The following is a 6,866-nucleotide window of genomic DNA, read 5'->3' as shown; positions in this document are numbered from 1 at the left end:
GGCCTACAAACCTGACTCAGTTACTCCAGCTCTGTCAGGAGGAATGGGCCAAAATTCACCCAACTTATTGTGGGAAGTTTGTGGAAGGCTACCCGAAACGTTTGACCTAAGTTAAACAATTTAAAGGCAATGCTACCAAATACTAATTGAGTGTATGTAAACTTCTGAAACACTGGGAATGTGATGCTCGAATTAAAAACTGAAATAACTCATTCTCTCTACTATTATTCTGACATTTCACATTCTTAAAATAAAGTGGTGATCCTAACTGACCTAAGACAGGGATTTTGTGAAAAATTGTGAAAAACTGAGTTTAATTGTATTTGGCTAATGTGTATGTAAACATCTTAGCCAAATACATTTAAACTCAGTTTTTCACAATTTCTGACATTTAATCCTCGTAAAAATTCCCTGTTTTAGGTGTTTGTGTCCTGGGTGGCATCCTCATAATATTACTGCATTGTCCTCTGCATAGTTGTTGATGAAATTCACCACTCACAGCAAGTCCTCATGCTTCTGGTGTAACCAGCAAGCCTTAGCTTGGGGTCTTTTATTTAGACATGTAATTTTAACATTACCTAAATAAAAAAATGAAATAAAATCCCAATCAATAGAGTAACGTTAGCAAGCCAGCTATCTAACCTCCGCTAACGTTAGCTAGCTAACAGCAAGCTTTCACCTGGGGTCTTTTTGTTTAGACATTTAACATTAGCTAGCTAAAAAATGAACTAAATCCCAATTCATAAGAGTAACGTTAGCAAGCCAGCCGTCTAACCTCAGCTAACGTTAGCTAGCTAACAGCAAGCTTTAACTTTGTGTCTTTTGTTTAGGCATGTAACGTTTTTACCTAAATCAGGGATTTCCTCATCGTCTGATTCATTTTCAGAGTAAGAGTCATCATGGCATGATCGTCCTCCAGAAAGTAGTGCATCACAACTTTTTCCAACTGACTTTTGTCAATAGTGCCTGATAAATTCATAAACTGAACAAGTTCCACAGACATATGACTAACAGAAATTGAATAATGTGTCCCGGAAGAAAAGGGGGGGTCAAAATCAAAAGTAACAGTCAGTATCTGGTGTGGCCACCAGCTGCATTAAGTACTGCAGTGCATCTCCTTCTCATGGACTGCACCAGATTTGCCAGTTCTTGCTGTGAGATGTTACCCCACTCTTCCACCAAGGCACCTGCAAGTTCCCAGACATTTCTGGGGGGAATGGCCCTTGCCCTCACCCTCGATCCAACAGGTCCCAGACGTGCTCAATGGGATTAACATCCGGGCTCTTCGTTGGCCATGGCAGAACACTGACATTCCTGTCTTGCAGGAAATCACGCACAGAACGAGCAGTATGGCTCATGGCATTGTCATGCTGGAGGGTTATGTCAGGATGAGCCTGCAGGAAGGGTACCACATGAGGGAGGAGAATCTTCCCTTTAACGCACAGCATTGAGATTGCCTGCAATGACAACAAGCTCAGTCCGGTGATGCTGTGACACACCGCCTCAGACCATGACAGACACTCCACCTCCAAATCGATCCCACTCCAGAGTACAGGCCTCGGTGTAACGCTCATCAGTGAAGAGCACTTTTTGCCAGTCCTGTCTGGTCCAGGGACGGTGACTTTGTGCCCATAGGCGACGTTGTTGCTGGAGATGTCTGGTGAGGACCTGACTTACAACAGGGTGGAAAAATGCACAAAATGTTTCTTGAATTTAACATAGAAATGCTTCCAAAAATATGCTGAAATGCGTTGCAAATAGTCATCCATGATTCAAATCATATTTTGAAAGAGGAAGCAAAATATTAAACATGTTCTCTTTTCAGTTTCCTCTATATAGACAGAATGATGATAACTTAAGGATTTCTTACCTAATAATAATAATAATAATGTAAAATGAACAACTTTACAGAAAGACCTGTATGAAGGCCAACTCATAGAAGAGGAACTTTGAGGCAATAAAATATTTTCAGTATGGAAAAACACGAGGGCTTGATGGTATATGAGTATAGGTATATCAGACCTTTTTTTATGTACTCAAAGATGCATTATTGGCATGTTTTAATTACACCTACAAAAATATGAATGAAATACATCCACAGGTACACCTCCAATTGACTCAAATTATGTCAATTAGCCTATCAGAAGCATCTAAAGCCATGACATAATTTTCTGGAATTTTCCAAGCTGTTTAAAGGCGTAGTCAACTTATTATATGTGAACTTCTGACCCAATGGAATTGTGATACAGTGAATTTAGTTAAATAATCTGTCTGTAAACATCGTTGGAAAAATTACTTATGTCATGCACAATGTAGATGTCCTAACCGACTTGCCAAAACAAACTATAGTTTGTTAACAAGAAATTTGTGGAGTGGTTGAAAAACAAGTTTTAATGACTCCATCCTAAGAGTATGTAAACTTCCAACTTGAACTGAAATATTCAACAATTACTTGAAACAATTGAACATTATGAAACAAAGATACCAGGCCTGGTCTTTAAAGGAGATTTTTAAAACGCATTTGATAAAGTACGACTAGAATTGATATATATATATGCCTGGATTACTTTAATTTTGTTGAATCTCTTATACAAATGGGTGTAAGTAATGTACAGCAACCCCAGATGTAAAATAGTATATAATGGTTACTTCTCAGAAAGTATTGAGCTTTTAAAAGGAGTAAAACAAGGTTGTCTGTTGTCTCTATATATATTTATGGCCATTGAAATGCTAGCCATTCAAATTTGATCCAACAAGAACATTAAGGGGTTAGAAATCCAGGCGATAAAAACAAATGTCAATGTATGCCGATGACTCAAGTTCTTAAGACCGCAAACGGGATCCCTGCACAGTCTCATGGAAGATCTTGATCACTTTTCTGAAAACCTAATGAGAAGAGTACATATGTATTGGTTTGTTAAAACAGCATTTACTAATAAAATGGGTGGTGAAGTAGACATACTTGGTATTCAAATCTCAAAAAATATTAATGAACTTACCATAGTCAATTTCAATAGAAAGTTTGCAAAAATTGAAATGATTCTGCAAACAGAGGTGTTCGATAAAGTACAACTTGTCTATTAATGGGGGGAATCACATTTATGAACTCTTGTCCTATAACAGTTTAATGGTGCTGCCTACTCCAGAATCCTTTTTTAATCATATGAGCAATAAAAGTTATTTGGAATCCTAAGCCAGACAAAATTATGTGTCTATTTATATAATGAATGTGTGTTGGGGGCTAAAATTAAATATGAATGCTTTAAACCTCACTAAAAGCTTCACTCATGCAGAAATTATACTTAAAGCCAAAATGGTTCTCCAGTAGGTTAAGGGTCATCCTTTATTAATTGCCTTTATACAGACTACAACTTCTCATTTCCCGAATAATTAAAAATTCAATTTTGGAACCCTGGTGAAACTGAGATGATTGCAACACGCTGTGTGCCGTGTAGAAAGCCCATTCTGTGGCCTAACACTGAGCCATTGTTGCTTTTAGACATTTCAGCGCCACCATAACACTTAATCAGGGCAGCTATAGTAGGAAAGAAAATGAAGACTTCTCGGCAAGGTGGTATCCGAGGACAGTGACACATTCAAAGTCACTGAGCTCTTCAGTACAGGTAATTCTGCTGCCAAGTTGATTTTTTTAGACTGCATGCATGGTGGCTGAACTAGCCAATCCACCAATTTGAAGGTTTGTCTACATACTTCTGGCCATGTTGCGTAGCAGCCTTTATGTAGACCTACAGTCAGTGTCACGAAAATAAAGCTTGAGCCATCAGCCACAAGAGTCTCACAGCCAGCCAAAGACCAAAAGTCATTTTAGTTGATGGGAAAAAGTGCTCAAGTCTTATTTCTACACCATGCTAAAGTATGGACTTCCATTTGACAGTAAACAAGTTTCAGAATTGACAGGTAGTTTTATTAATTTTATTGTACAACATTGAATATTAATTGTAAATGTCTTAGCTTTATTAAATCTGGCAATACAAAATAAAGCTAAGCATATTACATCACCGCTTAACAGTTAAAACCAAAAGTCGAGAACATATAAAATGTAGCTATTCTACAAATCACAGGAGTACATCAAGCCTTTGACAAAGTATACATTGCAGTTTCAGGAGTAGAAATAGCAAGTGTGAAGTGACTAGCTGGTTAACAGTGAGAGGCAGTTGTGTTCAGATGGTCACTGGTTCAAACCCAGGTTGGAGCTTGGACTCAAGTGCCAGAGATAAGACAAAAATAGGTTAAATTAGTTACAGAACGCATCTCAACCAACATATGCAGTTGATTTCCCCGGGCACAGCAAACATTTAGCTTCAGACGTTACAAAACAGTCCAAAACGACAGCCTGCTGTCTGGACACTGGAACCAACAGAGTCAAAAAGCAGAGTTCAGTACATCCTCATGGCCTGCTACCATTGAGGGGACCATACCATAGGGCCAGTAAGCAGGGAGTGTATGCCTGCCTATACTGGGTTGAAATAGCCAGGGAGGTGTGATCCAAATAATTCCCATCAGTAGAAAGGTGTTCTGTTCCGCCGATTGTATTTGCGGCAGTGTGTTTAGTGCAGATGAACCCTATAAGCGGCCCTGTAGGAGCGAGCCCGCCAACATGAGAATGAGCAGGGTAAACGCACTGGACTGCAAGGACACGCAGGCTCCTTTGGGAATGGTGATGTTGGTGGTAGTGACAACATCGGGTACCTTGGTCATATTGGAACGTGCGCCGCCATTAACTTTGGTAGTGTTCACAGTCATCGCCGGGGACCTTGTTGTAGGCCTACGCCTAATGTTTTGTGAGAAGACCTGAAACATGAGCATAGGGACGAGTCAGTGGCAACAAATTTCACGTATAGAAAAAAAAATCATTTTCCCAATATAAATCTCACTTTCGTCCGACCAATTTAAAAACGCAAAAAAAAGTGTGAAGTTACCCTATGGCAGGCAATATGTTTATTTGAGAATGTACAATTACGTGCCATCACCTTATGAAAGAGGCAGTTTTCCCCATAAATTGCCTTTATATCTTGAATTCGGTATCTGAAAGCATTACCGTTTGACATTGCGCTCGTCTCAAATTATTAAAGGCAAGTTAGATTAAACATTCTAGTCAGACAGGAAACACCCGAGGCCAATTATCCACGTCATCATTAGCGTGTCACTGAGAACGCGTCTATTTGTAAACTATATGGAATAGCCTATGCTATCAGAATGCCTAGCCTACTCTCCAGAATGTTGGATAGGCCTAACGTCAGTGTAATTAAATAAAGTGTACATTTCACAAACCAAACATTGCAAATCATTTCAGAAAAAAAAATCTTACTTGTGATAACTGTATGGCAAGGAGAAGGAAGCCAATGTAAGTGATCACCATTTTAGTCATGTTGTCAGGTTCTTTCTTAGCCTCAATTAGGTGAGTAGCGTAACCTGTCTGTCTATGACTATTTCCCCCACTCACGGTAAATGAGTAGAGTGTAAATCCAGGTGATTTTATACCCACACTGATTGTGACTTCAGGTCAACAGGGTTCGTCCCCATAACCACCTGTCTAGTTTGCCCCTCCAATGGAAACCTACAATTTACCCCAAGCCTCCCATAAAACATGGTTTCTAAAACTTGGTCCTGGCCTTTCAATTAGGACATAGACAACCAGGTGAGGGGAGTTCCTTGCTAATTAGTGTAGCGACTCTATTTCAACAATCAAATACAAGGGAGGTGCGAAATGAGGTTGACACGTGCTTTACAGCGTCTTTGATTTACTGTCAGCAATTAAAATAATAACCTTTGTGTTTTTAATCACTGTCTTTTTTAGGCCTATATATCACGGTCAGTGAATATGCCTATTAATTCACAAGTTTCTAATTTGAAGAGCTTGATACTATTATGATCTCTCCTCAGAGTTTATCACCTGTTGTCCTCCCTGAACATAATGGGGGCATTTTCTACACTAGGCCTATAGGTAGTTGATGATGTTGAAAATATTGGCTATTATGTTATATCCTGATGATAAATGTCAAATGTTTTACACAAAAACAGGTCTAGCGGTAAATATGAACTATCTACCACAATGACAACTAATTTGGCCTTTACATGTTCGATGCACTGTTGAGAGCTACATCCTGAGGGGCTCGTGCTGATTGTATGGAGATTGTGACAGCCGGTTAAATGGCGTCCCTTGGCAATGCAAGAACAAGATGTTTGTCAGGAGAAGTGCAGTCTTATCACAAGGAGAGTAATACTTGGAATATGGAGGAGGAATGGAGGGAAAAAGAGAGTGAGAGAGAGAGGGAGGAAGAGGGTGAGCTTGGGTCAGTTAAATGATGGGAAAAAAGATGGTTTGTTAAAGAAGAATGGTAGAAAGTTTAAGCAGAGAGAGTTGGACAGGAGGAGAAGTGAGTGAGGGCGAAGTATTGGAGGTGGTAGGTGTGAGGAAGTTGTCGGGGCCCGAGGCTTGCACGGAGGGTCAGGATAAAGATTAGTCTGTGAAGTTTTTGGAAAAAGTGGACCCTTGCCTATTGACTGATCCATTTGAGGTTTCAGGGTCAATGAAAACAGAGTTGGTGGCTGTGGAATTGGTGAGGGCAACCAAAGTTGTATTGTCGTCATTTGTATGTATTACTGCTGGTCAGAGGGAGCAGGCACTCTGTGTTAAATGAAAGGGGGCAAGAGATGTGAATGGTTTTGCTCTCAAAAATAAGGTGCCATTGAGAGGAGTCATTACTGGGGTAGCGGTAAATGTGAAAGCTGACCAACTGAAGGGGAAGATTCCCGGTGTTTGTGATGCTTGTCGTTTGGTGCGACGCAGACAGGGTGGCATGTGTGGAGAAACAGAAATCATTGTCTGTTCTTTTGAGTTTTGT

The 6,866-nt window shown here is 39.8% G+C and overlaps 1 long non-coding RNA gene across 1 annotated transcript; it reads right to left on the bottom strand.

Annotated features, from left to right (window-relative positions):
- Window positions 1-3,903: 3,903 nt before the first annotated feature.
- On the bottom strand, window positions 3,904-5,556 carry LOC124002032. The gene is made up of 2 exons (XR_006832903.1): window positions 5,330-5,556; window positions 3,904-4,812 (listed from the first exon to the last, which is right to left on the bottom strand). It is a non-coding gene; the product is annotated as an uncharacterized LOC124002032 (long non-coding RNA).
- Between the last annotated feature and the right edge of the window lie 1,310 nt (window positions 5,557-6,866).

Source organism: Oncorhynchus gorbuscha, linkage group LG17, assembly GCF_021184085.1.
Source record: "Oncorhynchus gorbuscha isolate QuinsamMale2020 ecotype Even-year linkage group LG17, OgorEven_v1.0, whole genome shotgun sequence".
In the NCBI taxonomy this organism is placed as follows: Eukaryota; Metazoa; Chordata; class Actinopteri; order Salmoniformes; family Salmonidae; genus Oncorhynchus; species Oncorhynchus gorbuscha.
This window is presented reverse-complemented; position numbering and strand designations above follow the sequence as displayed.